General features: G+C 38.0%; 1 protein-coding gene across 7 annotated transcripts in view; it reads right to left on the minus strand.

Moving 5' to 3' along the window:
• LOC121642399 (thrombospondin type-1 domain-containing protein 7A) overlaps positions 1 to 16,383 on the minus strand; it is a 212,574-nt gene that overhangs the window by 146,839 nt on the left and 49,352 nt on the right. The window lies entirely within an intron of this gene.

The following is a 16,383-nucleotide window of genomic DNA, read 5'->3' on the forward strand; positions in this document are numbered from 1 at the left end:
CATCCCACCCCGCGCTACGTACATCACCCTGTGCACTATAATGATACCAAACATACTTATATTGTGTTGTTTTGTAGGTCTTTTATCTTGTATATACTTACTTTTTAAAAAAATATTTACACTTAATTAGTTATTTACACTTTATTAGCTTTAACTACCTGTTTTTGAAACGGAAAGAAGAAGCTCTCTAATCTCGCTGTACATCCTGTATAATGACAATAAAGGTTATTTTGATTCTGACAAAAGAAATGGGACAGATCATGTCACAGTGGATCCAGAGCTTAAATAGGTCATAATGAAATGAGTAATGGTTTATACTTCTAATGTGACAATCTTGACAAACCACAAATGTGCAGATTTCTGAGCTTAAAGCACAATCGTTTGTCCTGAAGCAAGTAAAGAGGCTTCCTCCAGCAACCTAGCCACACTTACTCAGGGTTTTTTCTAAATGTACATCATAAACTTTAACATTTACCATGACAACTGAGGCCTGTATAGTCTGAGATGTAGCTTCTGGGTTTTTTTGCAGTTTCTCTGAGCACTACGTGATCTGACTTTGGGTTGAACTTGCTGGGACGTGGAGTCCTGGAAAGATTGTCAGCTATCATTTACAGTAGAATCATACACTCAAAATAGTTTGGAAATGGCCATACAACCCTTCCCAGATTAATGGACAGCAACAGTTGCTTCTCTAAAACATTTTGTTAACACACAACTGAAGTGTCGAGAGCAGCACACCTCCAAAATGTCGGCTGGTTATTAATTAATCCAGTGAATTTGGCTGTCACAACCTGGCTTCTAGGCACAATACCTTCATTTAGGCATAAATATGTTTGTCAGCATCTGGAGTTTAGCAGAAGCACAAACACATGACAATTAATGAGCCAGAAGTAAGAAACAGAAGAGGAAGACAAGGTTGTTGGGCTGTTCTTTAGAGATAGCTTCTGATTATTTGTTAGTTCATAAACAGCCCCAGAGGATGGATGAATGACAAGATAAATTACAGAAAACACGCTCCACTCCTAATAAAACCCATATGTTATGCGGTGATAATTATGGCTGTTGGCAACATCAAATTTGAGTCAGGATGAGGATCTGAACCACAGCAAAACACCATACCTGTTACTGCACAGGACAACAATGACAATAAAACAGACTCAGATCTGACTTTCAGCAGCCACATCAAAGCTGTCACTAAGAAGCTTTTTACCAGCTCAGAAACACCAACAGAATTAAAAGTTTAGTCTCCCAGAAAAACCAGGATGCATTCCTCTCCAGTAGACTGGATTACTGTGCTGGTCTTGTCACAGGACTTCCTAAAAATAGCATTTAATGTCTGCAGCTCATCCAGATGCTGCTGCTGAAGTTTTAACCAGGACTAAGAGATCTAAAACACATCACACCAGTTTTGACATCTTTACACTGGCTTCCAGTCAGTCATAACAGATTTTAAAACCCTTTTGACTGTTTACAACCCCGGAACAGTTAGTCCAGGAATTAATCTGTGATATGTTCAGAGAATATAAACCTAGTAGGGCTCTTAAATCCAAGGACTTAGGTCAGCGAGTCCAGACCAGAGTCCAGACTAAACATGGAGAAGCAGCATTTAGCTGTTATGCTGCAAACAAGTTGAACAAACTGCCAGTGGAGATTAAACTTATTTTTTTGCTCTTTGTAATGCTCCTTCTGACCCCCACTGTAATCCTTTTAATGTTTTATGTCAAACACTTTGAATTGTCTTTTACATGAAATGTGTTATACAAATAAACTTGGCTTGCCTAAAAAAATTCCAAATGAGACACTCTTTAGTTCACAATAGAGCTGAAAATTTTATCCTTTTTTAATTGAAATCGGAATTTAAAACAATTCGTAAAGGTGCAACATTGATTTTTATGTTACAAGGCGTCTGATTCAGTTTCCATAGTTTGACAAACCCACTCGCTTCAGTCCTAATTCCTGTCATCTTTCTTGTTTGTCAGTCTTTTAAACATCATGTGACACTCAGCTGTGAAGTCTCTTCACATTTTCAAACCTCATCATGGACTAATTTTCCACAAACGACGAAAACACTGTGACAAAAACAAAAGAAAAAAAGACAGAAAACTGTTAAGCTTCTGAAATGTTCTTATAAAGTGAATAAAAACTGAGTGAAGTCACTCTAAATATGTTCAGATATTTCAGATAACATGCTGACATTAATAAATCTTGCATAGAAGATCGGATCCATTTTAAGCCGTAATACAACTGAGAAATTACTGAAATAACAGTAGATTCAGTTTGTTCTGCTTTTTCTCCGTGAAGTGAAGCCGTTCATGTCTCAACTTTACGTCCTTGTTAGAATATGAAGCAGCTCATGTTCAGATGTCAAGTAATAACCCTCCATCTCATGTTATAAATATAATGTATTTCTGAACACACAACAAATCACCAGTTTGGCTGCAAATTGCAACATTTGTCAGAAAAATCACAAGTAGATTTTTTTGAGGCTATTAAAACAGCTCTGAAGAAACAGGCTGAGAATCCTGTATATGTAAAATATCAAGGCTGTCAGTTACATAACCCTACATGATTTCACACTAAGAACCTTATCCTTCAAAGGTCTGAAAACTGGCAAACACATGACTGGTAAATCCATGTGACACACAAGTACACTCAGAAAACAAACCCTATCATTCCCGGCAAAGTAAAATAAATGTTATGCTGCAACATTAGTCCCTTATTTGTGCCAGACACCATCATAGGCTCCGTAATTAAAGGAAAGGCTTTAGTTTGGGTAAGGTTTTGTCAGCCCCTATTGATTCTGGAGCAATGTGCCAACTTTGACTTTTGGAACAAAGCATTAATACAATCTTTCTTACTAGACTGATTATTTAAAATCCTCAGCCATGATCAGATTTGCTTAGTCGAGGTTCTGTAAATACAGGCTGAGTGCCTGTGTCCTCTTTGGTATGTTGATGAGACACTTGTATTGTCCCCAAACAAAATCAATCCACATCAGTTTTAACCGCCGGACACCCAGTGTCACAAATTTGCAAAAGAACACTTTTTTTATTTATTTATTTTCTTTTTATTTTATTGACTTAATCAGTGTATTAAGTTTTATTATTTTACTTTTATGTTATTTATTTATTATCTATTGTTATTAATTTAATGAATATTTAATTTCTACTTTATTTTGTTCCAGTCTTTTTCTATTTTGTTTCTTTTTTCCTAATTTTTTACATATATTTATTTTGCTTTTATATAATTGTAAATAAATCCAGGCATTAAGGGGTAAATCTAACATTGATGGGTAACACACTCAATTTCAAATCATGTACAGATTTAAAAATAGAACAGTTCTCCCTATAAGCAAATTGCAGACTGTCCAGGCCGGCAGGAACGACATCCTTGATGTGCTTTAGTTGGATCTGTTCGAAACACTTCATGATGACTGGGGTGAGAGCGACGGGCGGTAAATATTGAGGCAGGTAAAGGTTGTTTTTTGGGGACAGGCACAGCGATAGGCACTGTGGAAAGCTGCAGAAACAAGTTTAAGATGTCCAGAAAAACTTGCCAATTGATCTACACTTGATTTTAGTGTCCGACCTGACACCTTATCTGGACCCGCAGCCTTATTGATGTTGATCCTTCTCAGGGTGGAGGTCGCTTGGTGCAGCTGCAGGGTAAGAGGCTGATGCTGCACCTCTGGCTGTGGAGGGTGAACAGTACTTCTGCAGCCTGGAGTGTCAAAACGTGTGAAGATGTGGTTCAAGGTGTCAGGCAGAGTGGGGTCGTGGCTGACCAGACTTTGTTAAATATCGAAATGAAATGTGAAAGTTTCAATATCTAAGTCATTATGAGGGACAAAAAGGGTTGGGACTAGAAAAGCATTTAACTTCATCCTATAACCTTTTCAGATTTTGAAAGCCTTGATTTTCTGTGTTAAATCATCACCATTCATGAAAAAAAAGAAAGAATAAATAAATAAAAAAACACAACATACAGGCCATCTGACCACATCTTTCTGAGACTGTATCGTTTCTCTATAGAAATTCTCCACTGTTGGGCATTAAAAATAGATTTTTAGAGTTAGATATATTGTTGGGTCTACATGTTACTGAAAACATGGTTATACACTTTCAAACATTTATGTGGGTGTGGCTTATATGTTTTTATTTGTGAATGATGGCAAGCAGAAAACGGAGACCTAAGGACATGTGAGCGTCTTCTAAATTACAACCATGGATCGTAAAACTACTGTGTTTCAGACAACAAGGCAAACATATGCATTAGGTTTAGGGTTTTTGACTGAACTTGGAACACACCAAGACATTTAACAGTGACATTTCCTGCACACACTATTTCCTTTTCTGTTTCCCCTGTCAATACAAAGATACACACACTGATAACACTTTACAGTCCTGAAAGCTTTGTCACCTCGAGAGGTCTGATAGAAACCTCCGTTTAATCTTTCAGTATCACTTCAAATCCCATATTAGTGAGATTTCCCAGTCCTGTTTCTACTCTCTATGAAACACATACAATTCATTCTTTCATTTTCTTTTAGATGGCTTACCGACTTTTTACTTGCATAATACAGAAATCAATTCATACCCTTCAAGTGGTACAAAATGCAGCAGAAAGACTTCCAACATTGACAGAGAAAAAGGATCAATTCATACCTTTCTCTTTCTTCCTCCCTTTAACCGGCTCCCAATTGGTTTAAGAGGTGATTTTGTGACGTTGCTCATCACATTTCGAGCACTTCATGGCTTTGTCCTTGATTACATTTCAGACTTCCTCTCTCCTTATCATGTTTCCCACTGTCTGAGGTCCTTGGTATTAAAGCAGCACATAATCAGATATTTTAGGATGCATTGAAAATGATCTCAGGTATTTGCTAACGTTGCAGTAAGGCATTTTACTCCATTTAAAGAAAAATAAAAATGAATAAAAGATCCAAGGCAGCGTCTAAGACCCACAAGGACTTAACTGCTTTTAACACCAAATCTGCATCACAGGATTTTTTTCAGTTTCTGGTGATCTGTGCTTATGTTATGGATTTTATTTCTTGTCTTTTCTGATTAAATTTGGATAGATCCTTTACATCTGGGGATTGCTCTTGGGATGTTGTGCTTTATTACTGCATTTTCATTCAATTTTATGTAAAGTTTGTATAATTCTTTGGTTTATGTTAACAATTGTCATCTGTTGTCCTAATCATCTCTTCCTCATGTATGCAAATTACCATGTTTCATTGCCTGACTGTGATTGGCTCAACCTAGACTCCACTGCTGCTCCTACAAGCTGGTTCACCTGTTTTCCTCCCACTGGACCAGTAACTGCTGGCTCTGCCACATTCTGGACATGAAAACCCTGGCATCCTGGACTTAATTTATGTAAATAGTTATTCCTTTCCAATTACTTATTATTCCTATTTATTTGTGTTTATTTTGTGTTTGAGTTCAGACCACTGCTACAGAAAATAAATTACTTTATATCCTCATCACTGTCTCAGCATCTTGCGTTACTTCCCTTTCCCTGCTGAGCTGGGTCGTAACATAATTGGGGGCTCGTCCGGGAGCCAGCTGGTAATCCCTGTGCCCAGAGTGGGTCTTTATTCTTCTGTGGCGTGTTGAGCATGACATCCACTGTAGTTTGGGGCACTTTGTAGCTGCTTCTTCCCTCTACCTGCTTGATGTTTGTTGCAAGTGTAACATGCTGTAGATCATTGACCACTTTAAATTGCAAATCCTGAAACAGGCATCTGAACGAAAATTAAAGGCTCTTGTTTTGCATAATTTGATGTAATCTGGTCTGCTTTGTGTGCCTGGTGCTTCCACTGTGCCAAAGATGAGGCAGCACCTCTCACTCCTGGTGTAGCTGTTGAGGTGGATGCTGATGAAGGTGAGTGGAGTAGGATGCTGGTTATTCTTCTTCTGTATGATCCTCTCTCTTCTGCCAGTTCTGGAGCCTGAGACAGGGCCCGATGGAACTTAATGTATTCTACCTGTAACTGTATTGTATTGTAACTATAATAATCCTGCAATCCTGTCCAGGATGCTTTGATCTCAATTACATCTTTTAAATACAGGCTAAAATAATGGAAAAAAAAAGAAAGAACAGCTTTACATTCCTGTTTTAAAGCACTTTAGTATAGCTGATTTTTACCACCAAGAACAGTCGAAGACTTCATTCCAAGGTCAAGGCTTATAAAAAAGAAAAAAAAACTTTACTGCTGCCTATATTCCAGCTTTGCAGCAGATTTCATGAAATGAAACAGTAGTTTTTAAGTAATCCTGCAAATACACACACAAAACAGAACAGTATCAGTATCCAATACAATAATCTACTGCATCATCATCTTTCATTTGCTTATTTTCTATATCAAACTACCTTCTGCACCACTGACATCAAATGTTGATGTTTTCAGTTGTCAAAGATGGTTTCATATGGAGAATAATCAACTTTATAACACAATACTATTTGAACCCATCAAACAGCAGTTCATCTATGCCCAGTAGCAGGAACACACATTCTCAGTGTAATCTGATTTATTTGTTATTCACTGATGTTTGTGTTTTAACTATATTGTTCCCTACTGCTTGATTCTTAATTCATGTTTTGCATTTGTTCTACAAGCCTGTTTGAATTCAATACTTGGTGGTTGTCGGCATGATTAATAACTAACAACGTGACAGCTAATTGGGGTGCAAATAAAATAAACATGGTTGGTTAGTGTTTGGGGATAGGAGTATTCACACTGAGGAACTCTACTCAAAATGTGACATCTCTCTAAAGAAAATGAAGTCTAACCACCATTAATGCTGGTGTTTGTCCTAGTGTGTATGTCCCACTAATGAGAGAGGGTCATTTTTCTATAAATAAAAAAGCTTGGACCTGGACAATTAAATACCAATGATATTATTATTTAAAATCATACATTTTATAGTGGGTTGAACAGGAACGTAATGGTTGAAAAATGGAACAACCCAAGAGGCATGAGAAATAACAGCAAAGCCCTCAAGATGCTATAAAAGGCTGCCAGAGGGGAAAAATACACCCTGAATTTTAAGCAGAAGAGGAAAAATAAAGTAATAAAGAAAAAATAACAGCGGTTATACTGTAGCGGTCTCTGTTGAGGTATAAATAAATATGGCTGTACACTGTGGCGCATCATTGTTTCTTCATTTACCAACAAAGGAATGGTGTTTTTCAGCAGGGAGGTGATTTGTACATAAAGATATTTATCCCCCATATTTGACCAAAGCATCACAAGCCCCCTAGTACTGGCCAATCAGCAGCTTAGCATGTCTGGTTTTCTTTACCCACTGAATTAAATGCAAGGTGACAGGCCTCTGGATGTCTGCCCTAAAGGGGTGCGATAGTTTGGCAAAGAGGATGGGGGGTTGGAAGACGGGAGTGAAAGAAGTTTCAGTGCCACACAGGGAGTGTCAGAGGCTCAGTGTGGTCTGTGGATTAAACCCTCTGGTCCGTGAGACACTGCTTTGGCAGGTTTTACAAGAGCAGCACAGACACAAACCGTTCATGGCATTTTACTGCGACTGAGAATACCAGAAGACGGGTGGAAAGTACACACAGTAGGAATGTTTGTTTTCCCAGTTGATGGTGTTCCTCTAGTCAGGGTGTGGTGTATTTCCTTCTAAGAAAAGTACAATATGTATGGATCTGGTTGCAGTTATTCCAAAACGGGGACAACAACAAAGGCATGAAGACATGTTGCAACACTGAGCCTAAAGCCAGTTGTCAGGCAGGCCGCCTTTTTGAGCCAGAATCTCTGCCTGGCATCCATTTTTCTGCAGTTCATGTCATCTCGTCCACCCCTGGTGAGTGCAGGAGTATGCATTAGAATAACATGAACACCTGTGCCATGTAGTGGAATCCAAAATATTGTCAAGGAAAAAAAAAACAAAAAAAAAAACATGCATCTATGAGTAATGGGGCAAATACACAATCATTGGAGCAGCACCTCTTTGCATCCAGTTACATTATAAGGCGTTTACAATAATCTTTAACCCTGGTCATGTGGTGTGAGGATGAGTTTCACAGCCTGTATTCCCAGAAGTTGGCTTTAACGACGTCAAACTGCATCAACCAATTAAGCTCAGATGCTACACATGCACGTATCTTCCTTTCAGACCCAGAGTGACCTCTGCACACTTCTTCCTTTCAAGACTACAGTGTGTTTTCTTTTGTCATATAAGTACTTGATCTTCACTTGGCCATGAGAGCAAAGTGATAATTCATAACAAAATCTAAATGTTTAAACTCTGAAAGGCTGCAAAATAAAGGCTTTAGCTGACACGCCATTCGCATATTTTGAAATGATTTCTTTTTAATGGCGAAGATGTAAATGACCTTTATTTGCTTCCACTAGGAATGACTATAATAAATGTTATTTGGCATTTAACCCTAAAATGCCAAATATATCACACTTGATACATGAGACCTCTGCACTGCTAACATAATCAAGACACCTCTTAAAAGCCTGTTGTGCACATTGTCCACAAAGTGGATTAAATTTTGATCTGCAGTTAACTGATCAAACTAAATCTGTTAGTTGTTCTAGCAAATAAAAAATACTTGGGTTTTGTTTAATGGTCTAATAAGAAGTGCAAATGACAAAATACTTTATTATGATGTGAGCTAAATATACTGTATATAGATATAAATACACACAACCCTAATCCCAAACAAGTTGGGAAGCTGGATAAAATGTAAAATAAAAACTAAATGTAATCATTTGCAAATCTCATGAAGCCATACTTTATTCAGAACATATCAGATGTTAAAACATTTTACCATTTCATGGAAAATATGAGCTTATTTTGAACTTATTTTGAACAGATGCAAAAAAGGCTGAAAAATTGAAAAAAAAAAAAAAACAACAACAAACACACACACACACACACACAGGAAGAACATTGCTGATTAACTATGCAGTATGAAGTAACTCCCTGTACATGAGCTCAGGAAAACTTCAGTAAGATCACTGTCCATGAACATAGTTTACTGTGCAAACCACAAATGCAGGTGTAATGACTGTCAGATTGACTGACGAAGGGCCAGTGACAAGAGAATAAATGGATAAAGTTTTAATTGGTTTAACAGATGCACAGGGCTGATGATCAGGAACTGAGAATACTAGTAGTGAAGGTAGGAGGGTTATTCTAGGACAAGTCTAAAAACAGAGGCAAGTTAGTGAAGTATTTAATTGGATTAGAATTCCCATCAAATTCTATAAGGACTCACATGTAGAGATGTGTTGTGAAGAACCAGGTGTAGGTTACATGAGGCTACAGCAAAGGGGCAGTGATTTTTGTAGCCAGAGAAGATAAGCAGTTGAGCCAGAGTCTAGAGGCGAGCAGGCACGGGGAATGATGGGTAAAGTTTAGTCAGATGGCAGGGAGGACTGAGGGATTAAAGAAGGTAATGACTGATTTAGGAGTAATGGGTGAGGAGTAACAATATCCAAGAAGTGAGAACACAGGTCAACAAAATCCAGATCCTTAATCCGTTTAATTAGCCAGGTCCAGAAGCCAGATACAAACAGATGATCCAGATCCAGAGTACTCACAAATTGAGAGTAAGTCCAGAGTCAGAGCCAGGTTTTACACAGAGCAGCAATACTGATGAGCTGTCAGAATCTGAAGGTCCAGGACTGTAGAGCATCTAGAATCCTGCATCACACCAGAATGGGACAACAATCCTCTCCTAAAACGCCAGCAACTGGTCTCCTAACTTCCCAGATGTCTACAGACAGCTGTTAAAAGAAGAGGGGTGCTACACAATGCTAAACATCACCCTGGAACAATTTTTTAGAGATGCTTTGCTGCCATCAGGTTCAAAATCGGCCCATATTTTCCATAAGATGGTAAAACGACTCAGTTTCAGCATCTGATATGTTTTTTATGTTCTATTGGGAATAAAATATGGGATGGCAATATAAGCAAATCTCATGAACTCATTAATTTCAAATTAAAAACTCCAATAAAAATATGATCAACCGCTAGGATTTAATGCAGCTCCATGTTTTGCTTTTATGTGGTGGAAAAAGATATCGCTCAACTTTACCCAAAAGATGGACTAGTTTTCTTCATTGTCATTTGCCCTGTCATGTAGAAATGCCTCTGTTAAGAGCCATTTAACTTACAGTTACAGTCTATTACAGCATCAAAATATGTGTTTCCACTTTATCATATTTATCATTTAGCAAGCCACAAACTTGAATATGGATGACATAGGACATAGGATGATGGATGACATCACTTCCATCAGTACATTCTGTCAGTAACACAAAAACACTTTACTAAAACACTTTTCTCACTTCCTAGTTGACTTTATACAAAATCAGTACATTGGTAGGGTTACAAAACTGTCATGATTTGAGCAAAAATAGATTATTTTGAAGACCGTTTCACTGGTTGTCATGACATGACTTATCACAAAAATTGTCATGTCTTGTTTAGCTTTAGGCTGTAACATCTCTTGGTTAGAGTTATTAAAATTAATACAGTTAACATCATTTACAACAGTGGTTCACAACTTCGAGTCTAAAGAGCACAATGGGTCCCAGAGACTTTGAACATTCGGAGCCAATATGATTAATTTCCACACACTATACCAATTTTAAGTAAAAGTAAGGCTATATGTTGTTATTTTAACTTATTAAAGTACAGGACTCAGCCAGAAAACATTATTTATGGTGAGAATCTCACTTTTGAAAGTATTAAAGGTGGTTTCAGCACGGGGTGGGGCAGGGGGTCCATGGATTTTTAGTACTAGCATGAAGAGCGTCCTCAAGGACAATAGGTTGGGAACCATTTATACACAACATTGTCACTCTTATGAGGACTAGAGTTGCATATTCTTTAAATGTTATTGATAATGGCATAAATATAAAAACAAAATAGAAATAAACTTAACCAAAACTAAATCAACACAACAAAATGTCCCTGATCAAAAGGATCAGGAGGAAACTTCAGCTCATCTACTCCCACCCCATTAAATTACAATTTTCAAAGTCATTATGCCATAGTCACATTCATTATTAATATTAAACTTATTGTTTGTATCTGCCTTTATGTATACACTTCCCATGGGCAGGTTTAATGGTTGATACCAGCAAGCTGAAACGTAGAGCAGCAGTATTACCTCTCATGTGACTGTATTCTGCAACAAGGTAAGTAGTCCAGTTAAAAAGCTTAGCTGAGCCTTAACAATAGCTTGACTGTGCACGTTGAAGTCTTGACTCTTGTCATCCTGCAATCAACAAAAGACGCAAAAGCTAAACCCACTTGTAACTGTAACAGCAACAATAGATAGCACTTTTTATTGACAAAAATAACATATTATTTCAAGCCGTGTGTGTGATTTTGTCTTGCATTAATTTTATTTTTGCTGAATATATTCAGCACTATGTCGCAATTTAAAATGGTTGATTTAAAAATCCTACAAGAAACAGTTTGGCATTTGAAATCAACAACATGTACTCTGGATATGATACCATCCGACTTTTTAAAAACAGTTTTTACCTCAGTAGAAAGTGATCTCCTACTGACAGTTAACAGCTCACTGGCAATCAGGCATTTTTTCCAAGTCACTAAAGATAGCTGCTATTAAGCCACTCCTAAAGAAAAGGACTCTAGACGTCTCTATAATGAACAACTATAGACCTGTCTCTAACCTCTCTTTTATTTCCAATATTATTGAGAAAGTTGTATTTCATCAGCTTAATGACTTTTTAAATGAAAGTGGAAATCTTGATAAATTTCAGTCCGGCTTCCGACCTCATCACAGCACTGAAACAGCTCTGGTCAAAGTGTTAAATGACATTAGGTTGAATACTGATTCTGGTCAAGTATCAGTCCTGGTTCCGTTGGATCTCAGTGGTGCGTTTGAAACTGTAGATCACAGAATCCGATTGCACAGGCTGGAAAACTGGGTTGTACTTTCTGGAGCGGTCCTTAACTGGTTCAGGTCCTATTTAGAAAGCCGGAGTTATTTTGTTACGATCGGCAGCTATGAATCCGAGCGAGTGGCCATGACTTGTGGAGTCCCCCAGGGGTCAGTCCTTGGACCTCTTCTGTTCAACTTGTATATGCTCCCTTTGGGTCAAATATTACAGAACTATAGCATTAATTATCAAAGTTATGCAGATGATACACAACTTTATGTGTCTCTGTCACCAGATGACTGCAGTCCAATAGACTTATTGAGTCAGTGTCTGGAGCAAATAAACACCTGGATGAGGGAGAATTTTCTACAATTAAATGAAGACAAAACTAAGATCATTCTGTCTGGTAGCAACGAGATGAGGGTCAGCATTAGCAAACACCTGGAGACTCGGGCTCTTAAAATCACTGACCAAGTTTGTAACCTTGGAGTGTTGATAGACTCAGACCTGACTTTCAGCAGCCACATCAAAGCTTCACCCAGAAGCTTTTTACCAGCTCAGAAACATCAACAGAATTAAAGGTTTAGTCTCCCAGAAAGACCAAGAGAAACTCATCCATGCATTCATCTCCAGTAGGCTGGATTACTGTAATGGTCTTTTAACAGGACTTCCTAAAAAGAGCATTAAACATCTGCAGCTCATCCAAAACGCTGCTGCTAGAGTTTTAACCAGGACTAAGAGATCTGAACACGTCACACCAGTTTTGAAATCTTTACACTGGCTTCCTGTCAGTCACAGAATAGATTTTAAAACCCTTCTGATTGTTTACAAATCCCAGAATGGTTTAGGCCCAGAATACATCTGTGATATGTTCAGAGAATATAAACCTAGCAGAGCTCTTAGATCCAAAGACTCTGGTCAACTAGTCCAGACCAGAGTCCAGACTAAACATGGAGAAGCAACATTTAGCTGTTTTGCTGCAAACAAGTGGAACAAACTGCCAGTGGAGATTAAACTTTCACCAAATGTAGACATTTTTAAATCCAGGTTAAAAACATTTCTTTTCTCATGCGCCTATGCATGAAATCTGCACGGTAACTTTTTTTAACTTATCTTGCTTTTAATCATTTTAATGTAATTTATTATTTTATTGTGATAATGTGTTGATGCCTTTTACTATTTCTAAATATCTGTAATGCTTTTGTTTTATGTAAAGCACTTTGAATTGTCCTGTACATGAAATGTTCTATACAAATAAACTGCCTTGCCTTGCCTAGCACTATATCACCATCAACTGAGGAAAAACTGCTTAAAAACTCACAACATTACTTATACTCATTGCGTTTGTATTTACACACTACAGTCTTAAGCATTTGTACATTGTCACAGGTCAGAGGCATGAATGTTAAGTTAATTTGCATGTGTGTGTAAATGGTTGTCAGTCAACTTGTGTTATTCCTGTTATTCCGGTCACTGATCCAGGGTGTAGCCTGACCTCTCACCTAATACCTGCTGGGGAAGTTTCCAGCCTTGTGCCATATGTTGGAGTGGAAGTGACGCTTTATGGTATGTATAAATATAACCCAGCAGATAAAGCTATTTAACTTTCCATGGAAAGTCTAAGTAGATTTGGCAAATAGGTGTTAGAAACCAGTGCTGCTGTGAATTAAATATTTGTTAGGGTTATCTAATAAATCTTTAGAGCATCTGCCACTGAGATTTCTGTTTTCACTTCAGTCCAGCAGAAATATTTTCTACAGAGCTTGGAAAATTACTTTATAAAAAACTCTGCAGGAATCTGTCAACCCAGACACAATGCTCTTGTTCACTGTCAGTGAGTTCCTGTGGAGCTACTTAAAGAGTCCCTATCAAAACTGCTGACATAGTAACTGTGACACTCTGGAAAGAGACAATGTGGTTTGCAGCTTAAATTGTTCAATTGTGTCAGTCCATCTCTATTGTAGGAAGGTTAAGGCAGACCTATCAGTCAAACATTCGTGAGCAAAGACACAAAGTAGGAATGAATAGTAAAATATTGTCTCCAGTTGCCTGATAGAGTTTCTCACACTTACCCTCCTGTGCTTATTATTCATACATCTGCTCGCACATCCGTTAGAATGGTGTGACTGCAAAAGCAATTGCGGGACTGTATTATCTCTTTTCTTCTCCTAAAAAATACTCCATTGCGTTTATACAAAAGTCCTGAAGCATATAAAGAATAACAGTACTTCATGTCGGTAATCTACAGTCACATTAAAATAAAGTTCACCCTCTTTCTAATTTCAAACTTGACATATTGGAAAAAAAAAAAAAAAGGGGGAGGCTGACCAGATCTTAAAAGTGGTGAAACACAACTCAAAACACAAATCACATCCTGTCAGTAGCTTGTGCAGCCATCTTGAGGAGGAAAAATATGTGACATCCTCTGGGAGTGCTGAGAAATCCCATCCTTTGGTTTGGTTTGATGTCACACTGCACTGGACCACCTGGACAACATCATGAAGTTACAGCAACTGCTTTTTATGGGGCGATGTTGTCACTGTTTCTTCCACTGACCAAGATGAAAAAATACCAGAGGAAGAAAACCTGGTTTATTGATTGGCCAGGACCAAAAATGGAAATCTTCAGCACCAATGGAGCAACACCAGGATTATGCAATATTGGGTTTTCTCTTTTTTTACTTCAAAGTACAAAACAAATTCAGTTTTTACAAGAAACCCAGTATGAGCTATCCAGCATGTTACGCTACATGACTTTGGGGGCGACTCAGGTGGAAGAGCAGTTGTCTAGCCAGCAGGAAAGTCAGTGGATCTATTCCTGGTCTCCCCAGACTATATGTCCTGGGGCAAGACACTGAACTCCACATTACCTCCCCATGTGTCTATTGGTATGAATATATCTGACAGATGAGCACTTAGCATAACCAAAAAAGTATATGAGTGTGATTTGGTGAATGTGACATGTAGTGTAAAATTGCTTTGAGTAGTCAACATATGATTAGAAAAACACTTTATAAGCACAGTCTAATTAAAATTACATCTTTTCTTTGTTTTGCTGGATGGTCCATTGGCTTTCACACTGTAAGTGAACCTAACTGGTTTTCAAGCGTCCCAGTTTGCTTATTTGGTCTGGTCAAATTAGCATCCACACTACTCCAAATGACCTGTAGTATCCATGGAAGCGAACCAAAACATGCCAGTGTGAATGCATCCTTAAAGTTCCACCAGAGGATTTTAGATTGGGACATTGACTGGACCATTGAAACGCCCCTCTACTTTCCATTTTTTGGCCATTCTGTAATAGATTTATTTATCTCTCTTTTGGTTTCATCTCTCCAAAGGAAATTGTTCCAGAAGTCTTGTGGTTTGCTGATAAACTAAATCATGCTGCCATGTTCTTTTTAGAAAAGAATCTTACACCTGGCAATCCTTCCAAACAACCAAAATTTGGTCAGTCTTTTTCTAATTGTAATGTCATCAACTCCAACATTTAACATGCTAACTGAGGCCTGCATGTAGCCCTTGGGGGTTTTTTGCTTCTTTGAGCACTCCCTGATCTGACCTTGGGCTGAACCTGCTGGGAAGACTGGCAGCTGTCTTAAATCTGCTCCACTTGTGAATAACCATTCTTTACTGCAGAATGATGGACTCAAAAAAGGTTTTGAAATGGCCTTATAACAACTCACAATCTAATGAGCGGCAACAGTTGCTTCTCTAAAATCTTTCCTGATACTTGTGTGCACACATCTGAATGCTTTAAACCAACAAATATTCTGTTTTTGTTAAATAAATAATGGTTCTGTGACCATTGTTACCCATCATGGTTTATGTGGGGTTGTACTTACCCAACTTTTCAGACCTGGTAAGGGCCAGATGATTTCTTTGATAATATTACTTATTTCTGTTAGTTTTTACTTGTACATCTTCAGTTTACTTGTCCTTATCTCCCTCTACTGTGGACTTTGAGTTGCAGTTTTTGATCATTATTGCTTCCATCATGTGGATTTTTGTTGCAATTGTTGTGCACACAAGCTTTCATTTAAGCTTATATTTTCTTTGTCACACCTGTCTCATGTGTCCTGCATTTTTGTGAAGTCACACATAACAATGAAAAGGTCAGAGCACTACAGAATATGTCTTCATTACAACACTTGCAAGCTCTGGTATCAGCTCTGGGGAAGAGTGAGGAGCAGAAAAAGTTGCATACTGTGTGTCCTCTGGCAACAGATGATTTTCAAAGATAGCAATGACACTAGAAACAACCCCGTGGCAAGGTGCAGGAGGGAAACCAGCAGACCCAGCGAAGATAATGCCCGGCAAGAACTTCCTGCCTTTTAAATGTCAGTAAAGATTTCCAACCAGATGTCCTCCACCAAAGTCTATTTTCAAACAGCAAAAACTTAAATTATAGTCATGACCTTCTGCAATGTAAAAACAAAGACAAAAATGAGAACACACATGGGTGGGCACACGCATAAAGTTGAC

This window comes from Melanotaenia boesemani, chromosome 6 (assembly GCF_017639745.1).
Source record: "Melanotaenia boesemani isolate fMelBoe1 chromosome 6, fMelBoe1.pri, whole genome shotgun sequence".
Lineage (NCBI taxonomy): Eukaryota > Metazoa > Chordata > Actinopteri > Atheriniformes > Melanotaeniidae > Melanotaenia > Melanotaenia boesemani.